Source organism: Amblyomma mixtum, chromosome 3 (genome assembly GCF_055824585.1).
Source record: "Amblyomma mixtum isolate Tamu chromosome 3, ASM5582458v1, whole genome shotgun sequence".
NCBI classification, from domain to species: domain Eukaryota; kingdom Metazoa; phylum Arthropoda; class Arachnida; order Ixodida; family Ixodidae; genus Amblyomma; species Amblyomma mixtum.
In genome coordinates this window covers 407,184,475-407,209,847 of record NC_143014.1, presented here as the reverse complement: position 1 = coordinate 407,209,847, position 25,373 = coordinate 407,184,475, and the positions used below count along the sequence as shown (strand labels likewise).

Below are 25,373 nucleotides of genomic sequence, written 5' to 3'. Positions count from 1 at the left end.
CCCTCGCGTAGCCATGGCTTGTCAATAGCGTTGCGTAGCGCGGGTCGAATCCACTTTCTCGTCGCCACTGTCGTGTCCGGTCGCTGTGTTGAATGCAGCGAAAGACGCACACGGTACTTTAAGACTTCGTTTATTTAAAGCCGATGAGGGTGCGACCAGCGTCGACCGAGGCAGGAGCCGAACTGGCCGCCCGAAGAAAGGAGGGAGCGGAGAAGCGTCCACGGGAGGGAGTGGCTTCCCAGAACAGGAGGAGGGTGCGGGGGCGCACCGTGGGGGGGCATCTGGCGACAGCGTGCGACGAAGGGCAAGTGGTCGTTAGGAGGAGGATGCGAGTGGTCGTTAGGAGGAGGATGCGGGGGCGCACACACACAAAAGCAATAAGGGGACACAACACCAGCACACCGCCACATCCAAGATCTCCACCTCGACTGCTCTCTGCCACATTCCACATTCCCCCCGTAATGTCCCCCTCTGTCCCCCACCATCTCCAGACAGCCCGGGGCCCGGGACCGACGAATCAGAGGCGGCGACGAAACGTAAACTATCGCGCCGAAACGTCCCGCGCCGAGCCCCGGCTGGCCCCGCTGGCGCCCGAGCCGGAATTCCACGTACAGGAGGTCACTGGCCGGACAACTGCTTTCTCACCGTCGGAGACCAGACAGCGAGAAGTGCGTGCGTGAGGAGGGGGGGGGGGGTGGTTGCGCGTGGGGATGCTTAGGACGGAGTCCCCGCCGCCGGGCTCAACCGCCGCTCGGGAAAATCGCAACTGGCGCGAATTCTGTTTCACTGGCATACTGGAGGCGCTGCTTGAGGTGTTTGCGCCGCTAATGGCTGGTCCTTGTCAGACGAATAAAGCGTTGTAAGTTGTTACGTTCGTTCGTTTCATGGCACATGGTCAACGAAAATTGATTTGCGCGGGTAAATAGCGTGGTCCGCTATTTAGCTATCAGTTTTGTGTGAAGTCTGGGAGATTTTAAGCCCATTTATGTGGAGCGGAGTCCTTCGCTGCACAGACTGTAGAAAAGAAGGAGACGTTTACTTGCATTTATTTAGATATATTTACACCTATTTACAGGAATAGCATATACAGCATATTTTGCATGTATCTGCGGCTATATACACTACAACTGTATTTATAGCCATTTAACTTTATAAAATCTGTGTATATTTGCTTGTATTTGCACGTATATTTACAGTCATAAGAAATTTTCATTGTAGCACCACTTTGCACGCGCGAGGAGGACAGAGCATCACGTGTGCGAGCTGAACACAACAACAAGCGAAACAAAACACACCTGACGCCCGCGTGGAGACGCCAGTTCGTACGCCCTCATGTGTTTGATCGCCCTCTCCTGCACGCGGCGGTGAGCGACAATGCCGGTTGAAGAGACGCTGAGGCGGCGCCAAAGAAACGCTGCCTTGTGGTTCGGCCTTTACGGTGACTGCCCCTGAACACATGCTGAAGCGAACTTGATTTCAGTTTTGTCTTGCCTCGTTTTCCTCCTGCGCATTTTTAGTTTCGCATCATTTTATTCGCACCTGGTTGTGCACGGCGCAGCAGCTGATGCTGCTGCGCAGTCCATTTGCGAATGGAGTTCACTTTTCGTTCCTAAAACAATCGTAGCTTCAGGCTGCCACAGACAGAGAAAAATTCTTACCTAGTTGTCGTAACGATGGCAGCTTATCCTGCAAAAAAAAAAATAGAGCTATGACTTGAAAGCTATTGCTACCTGGTAGCTTAAAAAATGCTCTCTCTGGAAGATTCACCATGCCTTCTTTACTTCATTCTCCAATTTTCCTTACTGAACATGATTAAGCAGCGAGCCAAAATGGCATAGCTTATTACTGAACACATTTGCCATTTTGATTTAATATTTCCGCCAAGCGGTTTCAGTGCCTCTCCGGGAATGTTTTGAGCGGGTTTAGCCAAAAGATCAACATGATTCCAACAAGCCGCCACAGCCTTTCGTCGCAATACCGACGCCGTTTCGCCGCGCTCTCTATGGCTCCTTTTAAAACGAACACCTGCACCGGTTTTACGATGACCAGCGACACGGTGAGCAGCACCACAAACGGCGCGCCTTATGACGGGTTGGTATAATACCTCTATGCTATGACGCGTCCATACCTGACAGCAGGGGGGTAAAGCGTGGTGAGGAGGTTGTCTTACACTCGAGCAGCGCCATCTTGTTACTCCCATAGTTGCCTGTACTTATTTGTAGTTCGTGCTATTGAAAATTAAGCGATCATTTTCAATATAGCGACACAGAACACATTAAAAATAGGCCTCTGGAACTTTAAAGGTCGAAGAAGGTGCTTAAGCATTACACTTAATTTTTTTTTATTCTAGTAAGCTTTGAAATATGCAGGCGTGTGCCAGAAAACCTAGGAAAGTTTCGTTTTCGTTTCGTGTGCTGTAGCAGCTGTAGGTTACCGATGGGTGCTAGTTCATTGCTACTTACAGCGTAGACTGCAGGACAGAAATAAGATACGGCAGTTTAATAGGCCCAATACGCACTGCATTACACACCTCTCCGCGCCGTGTGTACTTCGGAATCACTCACTCCCGCCGCTGGGTCTGCGGTCTTTCGCACGAGCGTTGGCTTCTCTGCTGGCTTTGTTTGTCTGATTCGGTGCCGGGAAAGCACTGCAGACGCCAGTCGTCTCTGGTGTGCACATTGGTCGAACGTATTTCTTGTGCCCACGTCGGTCGATCGCCTACAAGAAAGTGGACACTAGATCCGTCGGCAGCGTTCGCGGCGAACTGCCGGCGCTGAAGCGGACACCCGAAACCGCCAGAGCAGTGAGCCGTGCGAGTAAGCCCGCCTTCTCTCAAAAGCAAAAGAACAAAGATCAAAAACAAAAACAGATAAAAAAAGCCCACAGAAAACAAAACCTTCCACTCATACGCGCTCGCCTGTCAGTTCCCAGTAGATGCCGTAGGCGCGCACCACGCTGTGACTCCGCGCGACGCGATCTACCGCTTTGCCTCGTTCTTGCACAGAGTTTCAGCACATTGCCGCCATCGTGCATCATATCCAAAACAAGGTGTCAAAAGTGATCGGGCATTTCGCTTCATGTTTGAGTTATGTTCTTCTCTGGAAAATTCATAACGGCACTGTAGCGTGTTTTTTTCGTTAAGATTTTTTTTGTACGCATGCAGCACGCAAGATAATCATTTATTCGTGGAGCCTTACGCTTAGTGGTATATATTACAAGCTTGGCATTGAAACAGTATATGAATTCCTCAGAACAATAAAACTTTTTGCAAAAGTGGCTAAGCACTATTCCGATACCACTGCCTAGCTACATATTGTCACGTTGTAGTGACGGCAGTGCAGCGTCAGGAAGACACCAGCCAATCTTGGAAACGAAGCTCTTTATTTGGGCTGACTTGCGCCCGCAAAATAACTGAATCACTCGGCGGCGGCGTAAGCAACAAACGTGCTCGTCATTTGTCGAACTACGAATGTCCGCCGCTCGCGGCATCGCTCAATTTAAAGCCGGCAAGGAACTTTCCAGATAACAGGTCAAGATCATCTACGGTAATCTGGAAAAACCTAGATGCAGCCTTTCATGGCTGCGAACAATCGAGATTAGTCTGGTCGCTTCTCGCGCCACGAACAAAAGTGATAACGACCCTTTCCTGCTGCCTTGAGCGTGAACGAACAAACACTGCAATGATACGTGGCATTACCCCCCTTCCAAAGAAGCATCGTCTCGATGCTTTAAAATGAAAATTAAACACGGAGAATTCTTCGAGAACTTAGTCCTTTAGCGTTCCTAATAAGGTGTAAGGACAGCGGTAAAATCTTCAAGTCTGGCCGTGTCGTCGTCGTCGTTGGTGTTGTCGTCGGAGTTGTCGTAGTTTTTGTCGTCGTATTTGTCGTCGTCGTAGGGATCGTCGTCGTCATAGGGGTCGTCGTCGTCATAGGGGTCGTCGTCGTCATAGGGGTCGTCGTCGTCGTAGGGGTCGTCGTCGTCGTCGTCGTCGTCGTAGGGGTCGTCGTCGTCGTCGTAGGGGTCGTCGTCGTCGTCGTCGTCGTCGTAGGGGTCGTCGTCGTCTTCGTAGGGGTCGTCGTCGTCTTCGTAGGGGTCGTCGTTGTCGTAGGGTTCGTCGTCGTCGTAGGGTGCATGGTCTTCTGTTTTCGTCGATGGAGGATCTTAGTTCTTGCGCTCAGAAGCAACCTCACCTCCAGAGGCTGCTTTATTCAGGTTAACCTTCGGGGGCTGGGGAAGCGTCCACGCACTGCGTAGCCTCGGCTAGGAGATACTTAGCGCGGTGACGATGGCGACGGAGAACGCGATAGGCGGCTCGGCGATGAGTATCCTTCCCGACGCAAAAAACCCTCGATTTCGGCTGGTCGCTGGCCGGGTCGGGGTCGTGGGGCGTCGTAAGGGAACCCTCGGATGCCCATTCTCCTGTATGGGCAGTACCGGAGAGTGTGACCGGCTTCTCCGCAGTGGAAGCATTGTGGGCGGCGCTGGTCGGGTGTTCTCCACTCGGCGCATTTCCTCGGCCGTGTACGACGCTCGTAGGACGGGCGAGTTGGGGTGAGAGGGCGGCGCTCCAGCGCAGCTGGCTAACGGCGATAGAGGCTTGGGTCCCGTCGTCGAGGTACAGGACGGCGCACTGCTGCGGCGTAAGTCATGGCTGGGGGCTGCGAAGGCTGCGTGGGTGTCGGCGTCACACCCAAGGCCTGTTGAACTTCGTCCCGGATTACGTCAGTAAGTGATGTAACCTGCGGCTGCGTTCCATTTGGCAGCAATCGTCGGAGCTCTTCTCGTACAACTTGGCGTATAACCTCCCGCAGGTTATCGTTGTTAGCGGCGTCCAGGCAGTTTACTGAAAATACGCGCTGCTGGCGCTCATATTGGCGGGCTCGGGCGTCAAGAGTTTTTTCCATCGTGGAGGCCTCTTCTATGAATTCCGCCACGGTTTTTGGTGGGTTCCGTACGAGGCCGGCAAAGAGTTGTTCTTTAACTCCTCGCATAAGCAGCTTGACCTTTTCTTCTTCCTTCATGTTCGAGTCGGCACGCCGGAAGAGACGCTTCATCTCCTCAGTGTACACTGCAACGGTCTCGTTTGGGTGTTGTATGCGAGACTGTAGCAGCTGCTGGGCTCTCTCCTTTCGCACGACGTTCGTGAAGGTCCTCAGAAGCTGTTCCTTGAAGGTTTCCCAGTTGGCAAGGCTGGCTTCCTCATTCTCGAACCAGACTCTTGCTGGTCCCTCCAGGGCGAAGAAGACGTACCTAAATTTCATGGCATCGTCCCAGTTGTTGAAGACAGCCACACGGTCGAACTGTTCCAGCCATTCCTCGGGGTCGGCGCCAGGCGAAGCGTCGAAGGTTGGTGGCATCCGGGGCTGCTGCAGAATGATTGGAGTTGTCGTCTGGGGCAAGGTCATGATGGACGTTGGTACTTGCTTTCGCTTCCGGGTAGGGTCCGGCAGGGTCCCGAACTCAGGTGCGTCCCCTTGCAGGCGTCGGCTTGCGCGGTGGACTGGACTCAGGTCCTGCGGTAGATGACTAAGAGGGCTGGCGTCACGACTTGTTGGGGGTGTCCGGAACATGAAAGGCTACCCAGCACCTCCACAAGATGTCACGTTGTAGTGACGGCAGTGCAGCGTCAGGAAGACACCAGCCAATCTTGGAAACGAAGCTCTTTATTTGGGCTGACTTGCGCCCGCAAAATAACTGAATCACTCGGCGGCGGCGTAAGCAACAAACGTGCTCGTCATTTGTCGAACTACGAATGTCCGCCGCTCGCGGCATCGCTCAATTTAAAGCCGGCAAGGAACTTTCCAGATAACAGGTCAAGATCATCTACGGTAATCTGGAAAAACCTAGATGCAGCCTGTCATGGCTGCGAACAATCGAGATTAGTCTGGTCGCTTCTCGCGCCACGAACAAAAGTGATAACGACCCTTTCCTGCTGCCTTGAGCGTGAACGAACAAACACTGCAATGATACGTGGCAATATAGGGCAGAGGATCTGATCAAGGCATTTTGAGCAGTCATGCTTTTGCAGCAGCCACACCAGGCACTTTTTGATACCAGATGCAGTGCCAACGATATTCCAAAGGGTACATAGTGAGCAGGTAGGTGCAGATTGTGTTTTGTTGTGTTGGGTTTAATGGCACATAGGCAGCTAAGGCCATCATGCGCCAAGCACAGGTGCAAATTGTGGCTGCTCTCTGTTTATGTCTAGTAGAAACTGCATTCAGTGCATTCAGTGTGGTTCATGATAAATAAAATCCATCATATATAAGCAATTCAGAGTGGTGCACTAGATGGGAAGGTTTACGCAGGACAGATTGTGCGTTAGGCATGTCTACATTATTGCACAAAATTCTGACAAAGGTCATGGTGTCTCACCAAGTCTGTGTGCATGGGGTGATAAGTTATAATTCTCTGAGTGCCTCAGCTCGTGCTATACTTTTACTTCAGGTTAAAAGCACATATCACAGTGCTATTTCAGGATTGCAGTGTTCGCCACTTATGTCTCCAAAAAAAAACGCAAGCAGGTGAGGTTAGGTGAGCAGAAAGGCCAATGCTTTGGGCAACAAAATTTTTAACTCATGGTATATCTATGTAGGAGCACGCAAGCGCAGAAGCAGCCAGTTCACAGACAATGTCCTCACCCCCCTAGCTCAGTCACCCCTGAGAAAGTTCCCACGCTTGCAGGTAAAACACAATGAATCCGAATCCTGGTGTCTCTGGTAACGTAAATGTTCCTACTTCAGGCCATTAGCGTCACAAAGTATCTCAGCCAACTGGTCACCTCACCTATATGCAAATCCCCCTGCAAGCACTTGCACACTCCCACAACAAAGTCCCACGAAAGCGAAAGTGGGCGAGATGCTTCGGATAAATAGCTAGAACCTCAGGTCAAAAGTTATTTTGCGTTAGGACAAGTCTACACCACAAACCCCCAGCTCAGTAGTAGCATCACCAGAGAAATCTCCACGCAAGTCCTTGCAGGTAACACGCAAAAGGTAGAAGATGCACTGTCTCCTCTGACAAGCCAAAGTTGCGCTTGGGTTATGAAGCACGCTGCAGAAGAGGATTCTTGATTAATTTCAATCCCTGGGGTTCTTATACATGCTACAAATTTATTACCAAATACAGAGTACTAGCTGTTCCAGCTAGCCGTACTGTATATTCTCTTAAATGCTCCTCCATTACACCATAAAAACTTGGCATTCAACAACTGCTGGTACAGTGACAGTAGTGGGGTAGCTTCACTAGTGCATTGAAGGAATGAACCTGCCCAGTGTGCTTGTTCATGAAGTAGAATCGCAGTGTAAAATTCAAGACTTTATTACTTTAGATTGCAAATATCTCGTGTTGTGTCTTATGTCAGATAAATGGCAATGATACGCCAAACGCAAGGTAAATATGTATCTTGACTATAGTCGAGGAAATACGAGGTCTGTTAGAAAAGTATCCGACCTTTGGCCGTTGAAAAAAAACTTGCATAACTGGAGCGTTGCAAACCTAGTCATCTTTAAAGTAGTCTACTTGGGACTCCACACACTTCTCCCAGCGGTGCTGCCATTGTGGGAAGTATTCCGAAAAGGCCCTTTTCGGAATGGAGTTTAGCTCAGCTGTCGTTGCAGCCATAATGTTCTTCCTTGTCTGAAATCGCGCTCCTTTCAATAGCCTTTTGATTTTGGGAACCAGCCAGAAATCGCAGGGGCCATATCAGGACAGTAAGGAGTCTGTTGAACTACAGGAGTCTGGTTTTTCACCAAAAAATCTGATTCGAGTGCGAGGAATGTGCAGGAGCATTGGCGCGATGGGTGCGCCAATTTCCTGTTGACCTCAGCTCCGGGTTCTTGCGCCGCACAGCATCACGTAGGCAACGGAGGACATCCCTGTAGTACTCTTTGGTCATTGTTTGACCCTGTAGAGTGCGTACTCGTGGTCTGCCACACAGAGGGTGTCAAATAAAGCAGTCAGCATCACTTTCACATTGCTGCGCAATTGGCGGGCCTTCTTAAGTCTTGGTGACGTGGAATGCTTCCACTCTGACGACTGGGATCTGGTTTCCGGGTCGTACCTGTACACCCAAGACTCGTCACTAGTGATTATGGATGTTGATGAAGTCGGGGTCACTGTTTGCGGAATCCAGCATGTCCTGTGAGACTTCAACACGAAGCTGCTTTTGCTCCACCGTGAGCAGCTTCGGCACGAATTTCGCCGCAATTCAATTCGCAATTCAATTCGCTCTCGCCCTACCATAAGCTTGCCGTCCCGGTTAGCTCAATTGGTAGAGCGACTGCTCCGGTGTAGCGGTGGTCCCGGGTTCGAACCCCGGACCAGGACGAATTTTTCTTTAACTACGAAGTTTCTGTGAAAGCTGTATAGCTTTCCTTTGTGGCCGTATGGCTGCGCTCGGGTGGACGTCAATGAGTAATTACTCCCTTATTACAATTCTACTCCACCTTGGGGGATTCCCCTAAAATATTTGGTCAACTCTCTCCATGGCCAAATCTTCGGTGATAATGGAATGTGCGGAGAAATTGCTCATGTCCACCTCTTCCTCAATTTCTCGGATAGTCACGCGACAGTCCCGCATCACCATAGCGTTCAGTTCGGCAATGACCTGGTCATTTTGGCATGTTGATGGCCGATTGGAGCGTGGCTCGTTCTCCACCGATGTGCGGCCATCTTTAAAACAATTGTAACACTGCTTAAACTGTGTGCTGCTCATAGCATCTTCACCGAAAGCCGTCTGAATATTTCGAATGGTTTCCACTCGGCTGTCGCCAAGTTTATGGCAAAATTTGTTGCAGTAGCGCTGCTCCTTTCACTCCGCCATTTTCCTTGCAATAAAAAACCGACGAGAGCACTGCACACTGCCTTACTCAAACGCTGCTTCCCAGCGACTGACGCTATCGGCAGGCGGGAAAAAATTCATGCATGCGCATGAAGGTTCAAGGTCGCCTGATGCAAGCGCGCTTGTCTCATATCCATCAGGTGTTCGCAAAAAAAAATAAAGTCGGATACTTTTCTAACAGACCTCGTATGGTTCTTTGTTGAAGTTTCTTAAAGCACACCGTATACGTGTAATGCAAAAACACTGCTAAGGTCACTAAAGTGTTAGGCAATTACTCATTCATTTGTTATTGTTAAAACAATCTAAATGCAAAGCAGTTGCACTGGTACTTGTGGCAGCGGCTAAATGAACTGTGCCGGGAGATCGGGGCTGTTAAAAGCTTAGAAAAGTTCGCGAAACACCCTCAGTAGCAAATCAGAGGAGAATTCCGGGAAAATTCCAGCCAAGAAATTTTCTTCCTGTGGTATAATAGACACTGCCATGGCCGACCTGCCCACCGCTGCCCACTCCATAAGTTTTGAGCGAACGTAGCCAGGGGTAGGAAACTCCGGCCAGTTTCGGGCTCAACTATTTCAGCGCACTTGATAAAAAGGCGAACTGATGTTTAAAAATGAATCATTGACGTACATGCCACGCACATGCACGCAGTGCGCCAGGCTGCGGCGACGGCTGAATTTGTTGAGAAACCGGGATACTAAGCTTATTTGACCTCGCCAGCGGACGATCGAATCCCGCTCGAGTGCAGAGTTTTTTTTTTGAGTAGAACATTGCCATGACAATGACACGGCGACCGAAGTGGCTTTCCTCCTGCCGCTATGGCAGCGATTGGCTTCGGCGTCTGCACAGGCAGGACAGTGATATCCATATATCGGAAGTTTCCTACCCCTCGCGTAACGACAAACTACTACAGCCCACTTGCGGAAGAAGGGAGATTCGGACTGCTGAGAGGCTACAGGGGCCATGCCTGATAATCCGCTGAAAAAAAAGAAATAGGGCACAGACGGCAAACAAATTGGAGAACAAAAAAAAACATACCCCGAATCAAGCTGCAAAAAAAAGAAACTGTCAGGCACAGCGCTTAAAGTGAACACGTGATTCCCAAAACGTGGGCAATGCAGTGTACACTACAGACGAATTAAATTCGCATAGAGATGACAAAAGAGAGGGCATGACGGAATGAACGCACGGGTAATACCGCTAGAAAAATGATGACGCATGAACGTACACAATGTTACGCGATTGAACGAAGCTAGCCAAAAGTACAAGGCGAGATGCAGTGATCGAATTACATGGTCAAAGATTTCGGAAGAGCGGGAGGCAACGGTGGCCTATCTGCGGAGTGTAAAGGCCCGGGCACAAGGAGCGCCCCCGGGCTGCCGACGATCGCTGCAGGGCCGGTGTGGTGTCGCTGATGACGGTGGGCTTCGGCCGCGCAACTTCGGGGTCGCCACCACAGCACTCGACGTATCAGACCCCGCCAGGAGAAATGCTTGCTAGCCACGACCCTGGCTGGCTTCACTGTCATCGACTCCCTGGAAGCAATTTGCCCGGCTCAGGCTTTTTTCCACAGCCACGTTCTCGTAGTAAAACAAAGGCAATATACAGGCACGGTGCGCAAAAGCTAAAGCTACATCTCCAAAGAAAAGCGATACGAGACCATGGGAGACACGGGACACAGTGAGACACGCGAACAGACAAGGGCTGACATATAACTGAAGATTTATTTCGCAGAGCGAGGTGAGGAAATGGGGGAGGTGACGAAGCATGCAGGATTGTACAGGAGGGCGGGAACTAAGAGCAACAAAAAAGAACAAAAACACCGAACGAAGCATCAAACGAGTGGCATTTCTCAAAACCTGGCCGCGAAAAAACGTCAACTGACCACCCGCGGAGGGCAGGTAAGTAGTGAGAGGAGGCTGAAAAAAAGCTTCAAAAAAGTTATGAGGGGACAACACAACCCTTGGAAGGCAAGGACAAGGCCGACTGAAAAAATTGAGGCGATAAATTGGATTGTTGCAGAGGAACTGGAATAGCTTTCTTCTTTCGCCGCCAGTCTGTTCCAATTCTTATATTATTCCAGGCGTGATTCTGATATAGAGAGAAATTCGTCTTGTCCCTTAGCGGTTCCCTTTTACTTTCCCCATTTTGTCATACCTGGTTGTTAGCTCCGCCTGTGGTATACCTGGCTGAATATACAGTGGGCTGCCTCGGGGCACGGAGTCAGTGCAGATCGCGCGCGCGCTGGAGGAATGCGCAGCGCTTCCGTCGACAACATTCGGCCATTTTTAATGCGACTGCATTATAAGGGCCATGAAGGCAAAAGCTGTCCTTCCGCCGTCGGCGACTGCGTAAAGCCTCCGCCTGCTAGGCGTGGCAGGCGGCATATGGAGTATTACGGGGATTTCCCTCTCTCCACCGGTCACGATTGGCAGGCGGAAAGAGGGAAATATTCCTCTCCAGTAGCAGGGGAGAGGAGGGAGAGAGGCCGGAAGGTGGCTGCCTCTGGAAAAACCTAGAGCGTGGCCAGCATGGGCGGAGGAAGACCTGAAGCGAGCGGAGGTATACGCCACCTGAGGGAGGCCGCCAGGGGAATGACAGTTCACCGGGTGGCTACCGTAGAATATAGCCTCTCTTCACCTGCGCAGGTGGAGAGAGGGGAGTCTTCCTCTCCACTCGTACGGAAGGGGAGGGGGAGGCCGAACTAAGGATTACTCAGCAACATATCAAACAGCTAAGAAGAAAATGACTCGGACTGCAGTAGGCCTACATAAAAAACAGGCAGCCTCCCGAAGATTTATCGTTGCAAAAATGGGGCTTCCGCGAGCTTCCGAATTTCTAGGGAAGGGCAACGTGGGTCCCACTGATTACATTATGTGGAACAGTCGCTAGCCGCAGCAGTGCTGCATCGCTTAACCGCTGCACCACTGCGCAGGCAGTGGTATGAGGACTCGCAGCGATCTATCAGTGTGACACATTTTGCGCAGTTACCATGGTGCACAGCCCGAGTTAACAAGCAACTGGAGATGACAAAATGGGGAAAGTAAAAAGGAACCACGTCAAAAAGAGACGGACTTCTCGTAAAACAGCGGGTCTGCCTGCAATATAGTAGACAATGTGATGATGTCGATTGTGGCGCATCCTGCAAGCAAGGAAGAAGATGCAAAAGGTGTGGATGGAAGGCGCGTGAGCGTCCGAATAGGGTGCACACCTCACCCACACAGCGCGCAAAGCGGACTTGAGCCTATGCCTGTAGGGGATCCACCATATTTTTTAAAGACCCTCCTTTGACAGTGGCAAGAATACTAGCTGCCTCGATATGTGTTTACAGAGCACCCGCTGTCTAGAATTGCAGTCTCGCTTAGGTCCGTGCAATGCGTTAGTAATGTGCAGGCTGTTCCAGCAGTTTGCTTCGACAATACGCTTCCACAGGATGCAAAGAACTTGACTGCAAATGTGCTAAATGGTCTCCTGGAAGAATGTCTGTTCCAGTATCCCAGCCACGTAGTTATTTTCACGTATGCCTCTCAACGTGGCGAAAAAACAGCAGTAGGTGTTCATTCCCACGTACTAGATTGGAGTTTTTCCACCAGGGTCCGAGTTTATACGCCTATTTCTGCGGCGGAATTGCTCCCTATTGGATTGGCCCTTCAACAAGTTTCCCGCTATATTGCTCATATAATCATTCTCTCGGGGCGTCTATCAGTCTTATAACCGCTTGAAATCTCGAGGACTTGTCTCTTGTACCGCACCCTAATGTAATTTCTGCCCCGTCATGTGCAAGAGATGCACTTCAAATGGATTCTAGGGCACTGTGGCGCTACCTCAAAGTCGATGCCGATTTCTTATCGAAAACAGCCATCAATGGGTCTGTTGCCCACATCTATTTAAATATTACTGCTTACCACGCCTCTTTTTAAAGGTTTTCAACTACACCAGAACCTGAGCCATGAGCACATTCTTGCTATAGCGAACTATGAGCACTTAAAATTCCCATGGAACGTTCGTTAATTCGCTTCAAAGTAATATGACGTTGATGCGCTGCAGGATTCCTCGTCTCAATCTTTATTTATGCCGTTCTGGCTTCACGCCGTCGAATCTCTGTCTGCCATGCGGGGACGCTGAATCCTTAGACCATTTTATCCTCTGCTGCCGGCGGTTTGCAGAGAATTAAGTATTTGCAAATTCCTCTCGCTAAATTATGGCCGCCGTTTTCGCCTCCTGTCCTCCTCTCCTTCGGTGCGAGCTTCAGAAGGCATGCCCTTAAGCTGATATGTGAGTTTCTTCACCGGTATGTTATCGAGACCATGAGATTTTTGTGTTAACTCTTCTTTCCCTTAGTTTCCTCTCAAAATTTGTTTATTTATTCTGAGGATTTTTCAATTATTCCTTTTAACTCTCACCTTTTTGTTTCCTCTAGTTTCATTCCGATCTGCTCAAAATCTCTCCAAACTCATTGTTCGTTTTCCGAGATTCCTCAGCTTTTATTCATGAGCCGCTTAAGATAAGCCTGAATGAATTTTTATCCAGTTTGGATCAGCACCAAACCCTGGCCAACTGGCCAATCTCCCACCGTGGGCATGTGTCATCGCTTCAGAGGCAACAGCAACAACAAAAACGCGGTGCAGTTGGTCAGAGCTCGGTACGAGCGTGGATGTGACTCTGTGTCGTTGTGCCGGGACGCATCTTTTTGGAGCTCGACGTTCAAGTTTAGCTTGCCAGGTTCCGCCGGGCACCTAGGTCCGGGTACTGCCCCCCCCCCCCCCCCCCCACAGCACCGTCCAACCCTGACGCCGTGGTCTGCTGCCAGCCGGCGGCCGTTGCCACCCGAAGCCTCGCTGCCAGCCAACCGGCACACTCAGGCCGCACGGCACCTGGCACGGCTGCAGGCGCCGCAACCGATGCGCGCCTTCCCAGCCGTTGCAGCACCTTTCATACCTTGAGGGAGACGCAACGTACGGCCGCCTTCTTAGCCGGACACCTACGTGACCAGCCACTACCACTACCTTCGCTGGACTGAGATGTAGGACGCTCGTTTTGCATGCTGTTGCTCGTTTTCTTGTCACTTCTGTCTGCGTCCTCGCTTCTAGTACACTTACGCTGTGCGTGTGTCCAGTAGTAGTAGTTTAAAACTTTATTCTGAAAAATGGGACGGGGTTTAGGGTTTGGGGTCTTGAACTGCAGGCGCAGCTCCTAGGTACAGGATCCCATTGGTTCTTTCTGCCTTTTCGGCCCGCTGAACCAGCGCAAGCTGATCTTGCGGGTCGGAGCTGGACAGAAGCTCTTCCTACTGCTCGACTGACGGGTTTGTAATTTCGGGCTCTATCGGGCTCGCCCGACAGTCCCATGTGGAGTTGTAGAGGGTGGCTATCTCTCCGCACCACACGCATTCTGGAATGTATTGCGTAGGCCAAATCATACTGCATATGTAGTGACTTGAGTATGAGTTTGTTTTTAGCCGTCTGCATGTAGTTGCCTGATGTCTTGTAAGCGCCTTGTGGGGGAGCGGGTATTTACGGCGTCCTAACTTCCAAAACGTGGTGAGCTCTCCGTAGCTGTTCGGAGTAGTGTTGGTTTCCCCCTTGTCGTCGCTCGCTCGGTTTGTGTAACCCCGAACTATCGCGTCGACTATAAGGTTTCCCTCCACTCCTCCGTGCCCAGGTGCTCATACCCCGTTATGCTTGTTTTTGAGTTTTGTCGCGTCCCTAAGGAGGGTGCCGGCCTACTTGCTTAATCTTCCCCTTAGGAAGCGTCTGCATGGAGCCTGCGAGTCTGTTACTATTGTGTAGCTCTTGTTGTTTCTGTTTGCTTCCGTGATGGCTAAAGCTATTGCCACCTCCTCCGCCGTGCCTATATCGCCAGTCCTAATTGACATCCTGGATATTTATTTTCCCTGTTTGCTAACGACGGCTACGACCGCCGCTTTTCTGTCTCTATACGTGGAAGCATCTACGTAGAGGACGTTTGATTTCTTCGCCAGGCTTCGGCCTAGAGCTCTTGCCCTAGCCTCTCTCCTCCCTGTTTTGTGCAGGGGGCTCATGTTTTTTAGTATAGGGCTGACCACGAATGTTTTTCTAATCTTTTCTGGTATGTCAGTCGAATTCTCGATCTCTCTTACTGCGTCTCGGTGGCCAAGTCTCGTTAGTAGGTGCCTTCCTACCTTGGATTGTGCTAGCCTGACTTTCTGAAAGAATGTGGCCGCTTCGCTGTGTTCGTTATAGGTGTTGAAAAGCTCCTGAGTGTGTCCATACTCTCTTTCTTTCCGTAGCTCCTGGGCGGACCCGGGCCCATTAACTGCATCACAATATGGCGAGCCTGCTAGGATTCGCCAGCGAGAGGACAGACGAGTTTACACGTACACAGCCGTGAGTGTTGGCGATGAACGCGTAGAAGTTAATGTGTCTGAGCGAGCAGCTGGATTTGGCGTTAGGAGAATTCCTAGACTGGGTCGAAGGGCAGCTGAACATGGATAGAGAGGAAATAGAAGCAGACTGGGGAGAAGCGAGAGAGATCTTGGGAGGATCACCTTCCTGCGTAGCAAGGGATTTGGATGCGAAGAGAGAACTCCGTACTCGAGAGCGGCTGCTGAAGCAGACAAAATAATCTGTCTTGGATCTCCGAAAGCGCATGAAAGCGCAGACGAATAGCTGTCCACTTCATGGCGGTGTAACTGATGATGTGAGTGCTGTTGACTTGGTTCACAAACCTTAACCAAATGACTCCGTCGTCTATTGTAGCGCAGGGGCATCTCCAGGCTACAAGACCTGAGAGCACCGAAATAGCAACGCGCAAGCTGAGCGAGAAGGCTACCAGGGACCTTACGCAGCCATCAGAGTTTGAAAAGATTTGCCTTGACGCAGCTAGAGTTAGCTACTCTGTTTGAGCTTGGTAGTACTGCTATTCTCTATATATTGCCATGTAATCACCGAGTAGTGGCCTCAGGAAAACACTGTAAATAAATAAATAAATAAGTACATAAATAAATAAGTACATAAATAGATAAATGAATAAATAAACAAATAAATATAGAGAGTCACGTCGATTCAGAACGCGACAGAGTGCTCACTCAAATAACATATGTTGCCGCACATATAGAACGGAAGCGGAAAGCGCAGATACGTGGCTGTAATTTCACAGCGGTTGTTTCTGTACCTATCATGAGGAACCAGAAGGTGAGAGCGCTGAGAGCATAAATTTAGGCAGCGTTGGGGGTTTAAAGGTCGTTAATGATATGTTGAGGATCGTGTCTGTGCTTCACTCAGAGCCTCTCCTGCAGATACAGAGCGGTTGACGTGAGAAGTATGTAAGAGCAGTACTGCACACTGGGCGGACCTTTCACGGAAGCCGAGAAGACTGTCGCACGTTAGATGCAGGGAGAGTGACCCGCATCCCTGGTGAGGAGCACCGTCTGAAATGTGTGCGAAAGGGGAATGTTAAGATAGACGTCCGCACTCGTATGGATGCATCGAAAAGAACTATTAACCGCCGCGCGGTGGCTCAGCGGTTATGGTGCTCGGCTGCTGACCCAAAAGACACGGGTTCGATCCCGGCCGCGGCGGCTAGAAATCTTTGGAGGAGAAATTCTAGAGGCCCGTGTACTGTGCGATGTCAGTGCACGCTAAAGAACCCCAGGTGGTCGAAATTTCCGGAGCCCTCCACTACGGCGTCTCTCATAGCCTTAGTCGCTTTGGGACGTTAAACCCTATAAACCAAACCAAACCAAAAGAACTATCTGTTCCAAGATAAGCCATGCGGGAGCTATTCCTTGTCCGCAATCGTTACTCCGCATTGCGAGTATTTAAGAAGAGGAATGACCCGCCGCGGCTGCTCAGAGGTTATGGGGTTCGGCTGCTGACCCGAAAGACGTGGGTTCGATCCCGGCCGCGGCGGTTGAATTTCGACGGAGGCGAAATTCTAGAGGCTCGTGTACAGCGCGATGTCAGCGCACGTTAAAGAACCCCATGTAGCCGAAATTTCCGGAGCCCTCCACTACGGCATCCCTCATATCCTTAATCGCTTTGGGACGTTAAACATCCATAAACCATAAGAAGAGCAATGTAATAAGAAGGGAATCAGAATCAGAATAAATTGATGAGGGAAATACACTGGACTCAGAATAGGAATTGAATCAGAACTGGAATACAATCAGAACTGGAATACACTGACGAGGCAAAAAACGCTATGTATGTCCTCCGCATATATCCAATTGGTTGGCCCTTATTTCATTCCAACCGCCTTCGGCTGGAATACGGCCTCTGCTATCTTTTTTTTTCTCGTCGTCCTCGTTGCTTCTGGTGTCCGACGATGAATTCTCGCTGGCCGCAGTTTGTATCGTAAGACGGTTCTGTCTGCCCGCCATCACCACTCCTTTGTAAAGGGCTACTGCTGTCCCTCTCTCACCCTCACATCTTTTTCTGCGCTGATCCTCCCCCAGCCTCGCCTCACCGAGTGATGCACCGATGGGGAGAGGCTGAGGACTCGCCCTCGTAAGGGTGCCCATGTCTCTGGTCGTGGATATAGCGGGACCTCATGGAAGCAGTAGTTGGACGTAGTAGACTGCCTGGACGCATCTGAAAACAAATTAAAATAAAGGGCATCATCTCACTGCGCCACGAAGGTGCTTTTGAGAGATTGGCGCTGCGGCCGCGTTGAGACCAAAGAGGATTTTCCTCACGTGCGGCTGTGGAGGTCTTGCAACCAGCTCGCCCTCACTTCTCCTGAACAGAGGCAAACAGGTGACGCTGAGATGCAATGCCAAAGGGCACGACGGAAGGCTCAAACTGCGGTAGAACGGCAGCACGCTCAACCGCACTGTTGTTGTTGTTGTTATCCTCATACCATAACACATGCCCACACAGGGGGATCAGCCAAGTGCTCCCAAACCAGCAACCTAACGGCCTTCGGCCTTTCCAGCGTTTTCATATCGTGATCATCACAGTGGTTAACTGGTAGTTGATTCTGTGGTGCCGCTAGCTGACGGTGGCCGAAATTTATCCGGCGGCTTCTCCCTAAGCGTCAATGTCGTTTTACCACCTAAAATAAATCAATTATTTAATAAAATGAGCAAAGAAACAATTCGTTTTTGAAGATAATTTTCGTTTGCACGCCTCATGCAAGCATTGATGAAAACCAAAGATATTTCACTTCATCTTAGGGATGCATAAAGAATATCAGTTCTCCGTGACTAAAATTACGTTATTTTCTTCAATTGAAACACTGCAGCGGACTTCCCCGAATTTCGTAGAAAAATGACAGGCCCTTACCACAATGGCAGGACGAGTGATGAGCGCTAGTTGGTTTGAGAAATGATCGACTAAATGAGGACGCCACGCACAACGAGTTTAGTGATGGTCGCTGTGGTATAGGGTTCACGGTCAGCCATCCTATGACCACAGTGCGTGCTATTACCTTAGACCCCGGCGTAGCTTGATGCCGTTTCCGTTTCTGGCATCGTGATTACGTGCATGCTTTGCGGTAGGGCTAAGTTCATAGGGGCGTATTCGCTTCTACACAGCACTGCCTGCCGTTCCAAGAGAAGAAGGAGCTGAAGTTTATACCACAGCCGAATACTGGTGATGATGATGAAGATGAAATTTTATGGCGCCAGCGCATCTGCGGCCAAAGAGCGCAATGTCGCAAGGTTTTTTTTCGTTTCCTCAAGGTGGGATCAAAGACCCATTTCCCGAGCATTTCTCCCTGAATAAGCACCGGTGGGTACCCGGCGGCACTGGGGAACCCCGCGCCTCCCGAAAGCGAGGCGGATGCTCAACCAATATACCACCGCTGCTGAATACTGGACGGATATACATTCTATAAATAATTCTTCTGCCATAACCACGACGGATGCATTAGCCATATGTTCCTCTCCAACCGCGTCCGGAGTCACAGGCACTCCGTTTACTCAGATTTTTGGTATTGGCCACACTTGTGCTTATTACGGTTAGTCTGGGTGCCTGGGCGCAGATGACTCCGTTTAAACGAGGTTACAGATACATTGGCGAGGGGATCTATTCAAGGTCAAGTCATTACTCTCCTCCTGCCCTGCGCATATTACAGCGGCCAGAGTTCAATGCTCCCGAAAAAATTTGCAGCCTCACTTCCTCTCCCAACTACCGCGGCGTCTTCTGTCCCCCTAGGGCAGTGAAGAGTGGCGATCGCGCAAGCTTGAGGTTTCTTTCACGCGTATACGTTGTAGCATACCTCCATAGATCTGGCCTGGTGGTCTCTCCTTTGTGCCCGTAATATGCTGAACACGAAACCATGGATCATTTCCTGTCTTGCCGCTGCTTCTATTACGAAGGCGCATGCTAGAACACTCCTTTAAACTGCTCGGTCTGAGTTTGTCTGTTAGTGTAATTTATCTTGGGGCTTCTGCCCCTAGGTGGAGCAGAATGAATGTCCTCTCCGCCATTCAAATCTTCTTTTGAGGCACGAGACGGCTCCCGTCCTGACATGTTTTTGAATTCCATCTTCCGGCTGCTCATTTTCAAAATTCATCTCTAATCAAACCATCCAAAACATTGCATGTCGGTCTCCCCATTCCCAAACACCGATCTCAAAGCAGCCGATTTGTTTGTAATATTAATCTTCCAATTCTGTTTTCTTTGTTTATTTGAAAAACATTTTTGAGCATCTGTCAGTCACCGCTTGTGCCTTGCCCTATCCACCGCAGTGGGCACGCGCCATTTACCCCATGTGGAAAACGACGACTGCGTGAACATGACGAAACCAATACAGCCAGCGGTGTTTAACATGCGCTTCCTTTGTCAGCCGTTAACTTTATCTCTTCCTATCTTGGAGCTTTAGGCGAGGGAATAGTCGGATAATTGACTGGCACTTGCCAAGTTTTCAGGTGATATCTTTCTTGTGTTCTTGTGCATATTTTGCTAGCGACGAGACCGCTTGATACGGTTGTACTGAACTCGGCTGCTCAAAGTGTGTGTACTGTCGCCGCGAAAAAGGCAAACAAAATGTCTTTTTGTTCAAACTTCTCTCGCAGCACTCCTTTTACATATATCCCAAATTCGGTGACAGACGCAGCAGGCTATAACATGCCGTCGCACGCGTCGGCAACGCATGCACCCATTCGGACAACACGCATCACCCACGGGGTAAAGCATTTCTCCAGTCCCTGCGCCCTGCAAATAATCATGCTGGAACACACGCTATAATGTTTGTAATACAAGAAGCTTTGCTGCTAGCTGCCACGCAGCGAAAATTTTTAAATCGCTACCAGACTAAAAGAAACTCATCTGAACGATACCCTAATAGAATTTCGCAGCATCAGTCACACTACGATTACCTTGCGCACTATTCCAGGCAATAACGACATTAAGACAAACAAGCTGGTTTATCAACTAGCGACCGAAATTGACATCCCGGCTTCCTTTGGTCTAGGCGCAAAATCCGAAATGAGCGGAAGATGCCATAATATAGAAAGAAAAGAGAAAATAGCAGAACACTACAACAATAGCCCAGTAACAAAACAGTGCTGCCTTCCGCAACAAGCAACGCGCAACAAGCACAGTCCTCTACAGAATACGTTACAGCAGCGCTCCGCATCATATTTTTCCTTTCTCATCAATTTTCTGCTAACGGGCTAGTTCAAAGACAGTTCACAGTGGTGGGAAGATGACTGGCGACGAAGGAAGTGTAACGTCCCTTGGATCGAACAAGAGCGTTGAATGGTGAGGATACCACGACCCAGGCACATCGGAGGGCTTGCCATCAGCGAAGCGACGGGGATGAAGATCGGCCCGGTAACTTGAAGTCACACCAATGTGATATTCATTTCCAACGTGCAGGCTGCTGGCGTGGTCACTGCTGAAGTCGCGTGCCAGGTAAAGGAGCTGCTCGGAATAACATGTGCACCTTTAAAGGCCTGCCCATTGCGACTCGCTGGAAGAAATAGCGTAAGCACCGACATGGCGCTAGCATTGTGAGTGCTCCGTTATTGTCCACTTAGTGATCGGCAGGCTCATCGATGACATTACAGAAAGAGATGGCGGTCGCTTCCGAGCCCGCCCGAAGCGAAGCGTTTGTCGTGCCTCTGGGAAAACATCGCTAGGGACGACGTGGCAGGAAGTGTCGTCAAACCATCGATGATCCTGGCGCCGTGCTGTCCTCCTCCGACGCGGCTATCCTTGGTAAGAGGAATCGCATGAAATGGCGAAAGAAGTAGGTCATAATGCCTCCCGGCGAAGCGTGAAAGGTTCAGGATAACTGCACGCAGTTCATTATGGACGACCATGATAACTGCGCCCTGTACCAAAGCTCCGAGACGGCGTACTACATGGACGGTCACTCGGACGTTGCAGCCGGCAGCGACTGACGACCAGGGGAGCGGTTGTAGTTGACGACGTCGCTTTTAGTTTCGCAGGCGGGCGAGTTGGGCGAAGAGGAGCCGCAGTCGTGTTTTCCAGCCAGTGAGCATTACGAGACCCTCGTGTATATACGGGCAACACGATGGAGAAAGACCCTGAGGCAGCATACAGTAGAACTAACCGATGCGGTTGCTTAGCTCCACGCCAGAGCGTCGCGGGGCCGGAATGTGAGATGAGCCTCAGAAGCTGGATCCGCAGAAGTGTCTCGACGACGGCCTTCAGCGACAAGTGTTCCATTTGCAGGACGAGAACAAGGCGCTGCTGACGACGCTATGCTTAGCGGCGGCTTCGTTGTTGTTGTTGTCCTCTAAATGCGTACCCACTGCGGGGGATTGGCCAAGACACAGACGGCAACTGATAGCTACTCAGAATAATAAAGAAGTAAATAAATGAGGAGAAAAAATAATGGTAACAATGATAATAATAATAATTAGGAAATAAATGAAAGAAATTCAGATGTGGAATTGAAATAAGCTAAACAAATACTCTGAGATCGGTGACTGAAATAGAGAACGGGGCTAAATATTCCATGTTTCGGAAAGCTTTCGTTGCAGAGAAATATTGATCATGAGAAAGAACAGAGCTTAAGACGGCAGCCGTTTAGTGTCTGTAAGGAAGTTTTGAATGGCGGAGAGCACATTCCAGTTACTGTGCCCAAGGGAGGAAGCCCTAAGAGACAAAACAAACCCAGCTGACAGACAGACCTAGCTGTCGTAACGGATGCTCTAGCAGGCGGCTGCGTAAAGAGGAGAAACGGCGGCAGGTCAACAAGAAATGATCTATCGTTTCGGGTTCTCCGCAGAACGGGCACAATGGGGAGACCGCCAGACCAGATCTATAAAGGTAGAAGTTTAAGTGAGGCACGCGACAACGTAGACGCGTGAAGGAAACCCCAAGCTTGCGTGATCGCCATCCTTCACTGCACCACGGGTAAAGGAGATGCCGGCTTCGGGATTCACTGCCTCTTTGTCGTCTTCGGAACAAGATGCGGATGGCAGTGGTCGTTGCACCAACCAGTGCGGTAAAGAGCAAATGGATAACACGACGAGTCGGACAGCAGCAGTAACGAAGAGGGCAGCATTGACGACAAGTATCATGTACTTCATGGTATCTGGAAAGGCTGCCGCCGGCCCTAGTTCGCATTTCATTCTCTTGGCGTTTAAAACACGTACACTTAAAAGGCTGCCATTTGTCACCACCATCATCAGCCCAGATTGCGTCTACTGCTGGACAAAGTCACCTCCACTAACCTCCGCTTGGCCCGGTCCTGTGTGAGTGGTGGCACGCTACACCAGCAAATTTCCTTACCTCATTTGCGTTCCTCTCTTCTTCCCTCGGTTATCTCTTCTCCGAATTAAAGCCCCACAACAATAAACTTCGTCCTCTTTATTTAGGCTAAGAGATCATTAAACAGGACTTCCCAGCGAATGAACAACCCTCGTTTTCTGTCTCAAGGTTACTCAGACTGGGTGGTTCCACGAGTGATCAAAATGTCTAAATATTTCACATTTTTAATTTTCTGAATTTTTTTTATATAAGGTGCACACATTACTCTGTAGGCCAACAGTGAATTTAGTTTTGTAAAAATGCTGATATTTCAGCAGGAAAAAAAATTGTAAACGGCGTCGTGGCAGAGGCAAGGTTTTCGTGCAGAGCTCAATTTCGCAAATTTGCAATGCTGTCAGAATTCAGATATTTCAGCAATGGTGGGTATGTGTTGCGTGCTAAACGCACAGGAAAGAAATAATATGTCAAACTTATTTCCACCATTCTGTGGAAGCTACCGCTTCCTAGAAAAAATAGTGGCAGCATGGGAGTCGCTGCCACTCCCATGGGGTTTGCATTCTAAGAGGATGGGTCCCGGCCATGCCCAACTCCACCGCTGGCGTTGCACCAGAACAGAGTAGCAGCAGAAACGACACCGGCACGAAAACGATCGCGGAGAAAGGGGGGGGGGGGGGGGGCACAAGCAGGCCACACAGTCTGATCCCCCCCACCGCATCAACAGGGAAGCTACGTCTGTGTTCCTAGAGGCTCGCGTCCCAGGAGCAATTAAAGTTGCGAGAGTGAATCGTTTTAGGAATGCCGTCGCCTTTGGTGTCATAGACAGGAAAGCGCTTGAAAGTTCGAGCAATATAAAAACGCTCGGTGGCATCAGTATTAGTATTTATAAACTCTTGATTTTTTCACTAGAACAGTAGATATGCATATTGTAGCGTACTTGCTGACGAAGGGGGCTTTAATAGCAGGCACGAAGACAGGGAAGGCCAGGCAAGCTGGGGCAGCAAAGGCGACAGATTCCTCACGGCGCGAGCCCTACTTCGTCGTCGTCGCCCTACTTCGTATGCGCCACCTGGCAATACAAGGTGACATTATTCCCCCCTTATGAAGAAAAAAAAAAGAGCGCTGTCGCGGTCGACGTAAGGGTGAAACAAAAATTAAACAAAAAAACAAGCAAAGTGTCGCAACTGAAGCGCGCGAAAACATCAGCACGGTTGCGTTACCGTGTATAGTACGGCTTAAGCCGCACAACGTGCACAATGTCAGAGTTTGGCTGTCGGCGTCGCGGTTGCGCAGCACCGCCCGGTACCACTTCATAGTTAACCTCACTCACACGCCGTACCACTCTGTAAGGGGCAAAATAGCGGTAGAGCAGTTTCTCACACAGGCCTTGGCGACGAACAGGAGTCCACACCCAGACTTGGTCACCAGGTTTGTAGTCAACCTGTCGGTGGCGAAGGTTGTAACGGCGCGCATCCGCGCTCTGCTGTTGCCCGATGTGTACGCGGGCCAGCTGACGGGCTTCTTCAGCACGTTGGGCAAACTGTTGGGCGTCTGGGGCGAGTTGGTCATCCTCTGGGCACGGGAGCATGGCATCAAGCATGCTCTGGACTTCGCGTCCGTACACAAGGCGAAACGGGGTGAAGCGCGTAGTTTCCTGCAGGGTGGTGTTGTAGGCGAAGGTGACATACGGCAGGACCTCATCCGAAGTTTTGTGTTGGACGTCTACGTACATGGACAACATGTCCCCAAGGGTCCTGTTCAATCGTTCAGTCAAGCCATTGATCTGCGGATGGTAGGCTGTGGTCTTGCGGTGCGTTGTGCAGCTGAGCCGGAAGATTTGGTTGATTAGCTGCGCTGTAAACGCCGTCCCCCTGTCGGTAATCACGTGCGAAGGTGCGCCATGTCGCTAGACGATGTTGTGCATGAAAAACTCCGCGACTTCGTAAGCTGTGCCGCGAGGGATTGCCTTGGTCTCGGCGTAGCGAGTCAAATAGTCGGTAGCAACTATGATCCACTTATTTCCGGCTTGCGACAAAGGGAAAGGGCCGAGGAGGTCCATGCCGATTTGGTCGAACGGAGCGCGAGGGACTGTAACGGGCTTGAGAAACCCCGCCGGCTTAAGTGATGGCGTCTTCCGGCGCTGGCATTCTCGGCAGCTTCTAACGTAGCGTTTGACAGCAGCAGAAAGTCTAGGCCAGTAGTACAGATTCCGCACTCTGGCGAGCGTACGTGAAAAGCCCAAGTGGCCAGACGTGGGCTCATCGTAGCAGGCGAAAAGAATGTCAGCCCGGAGATCGGCTGGAATGACGAGAAGGTAAGGTCTATCGTTGCTTTTCGAGTTCTTCTCGTACAAGAGACCTTGCCGCAAACAGAAGGAGCCAAGACGTCGAGAGATGTGGCGAGGTATAGCCGTGTCGCTACCTTCAAGGGTGTCAATGAGAGGGCGAAGGTACGCGTCCGCTCTCTGCCGGGTCAATAGGTCGGAGGTGGTGAGGGTACCAAGAAATCCGCTGTCATCATCCGGTGCTGCGTCGCCAGGATGAACTGGTGCACGCGACAGTGTGTCGGCGGCCGGACTTGTAGACAATAGTGATGTCCAACTCCTGAAGCCGTAAGCTCCAGCGTGCCAGGCATCCAGATGGGTCTCACAGATTTGCCAGCCAGCATAGGCAGTGGTGATCGGTTACGACTTTGAATGGGCGGCCGTACAGATAAGGGCGAAACTTCATGGTGGCCCACATGACCGCAAGGCATTCTTTTTCAGATGTGGAGTAATTGCTCTCGGCGCGGGAGAGCCTGCGGCTAGCATAGGCGATGACCCTCTCAATGCCCTCTTGGTGTTGAACAAGGACAGCGCCAAGACC

General features: G+C 50.4%; 1 pseudogene; it reads left to right on the top strand.

The window, feature by feature from the left end:
* Positions 1-20,729: 20,729 nt before the first annotated feature.
* Positions 20,730-24,336, top strand: LOC149357523 (uncharacterized; annotated as a pseudogene).
* Positions 24,337-25,373: the final 1,037 nt, after the last annotated feature.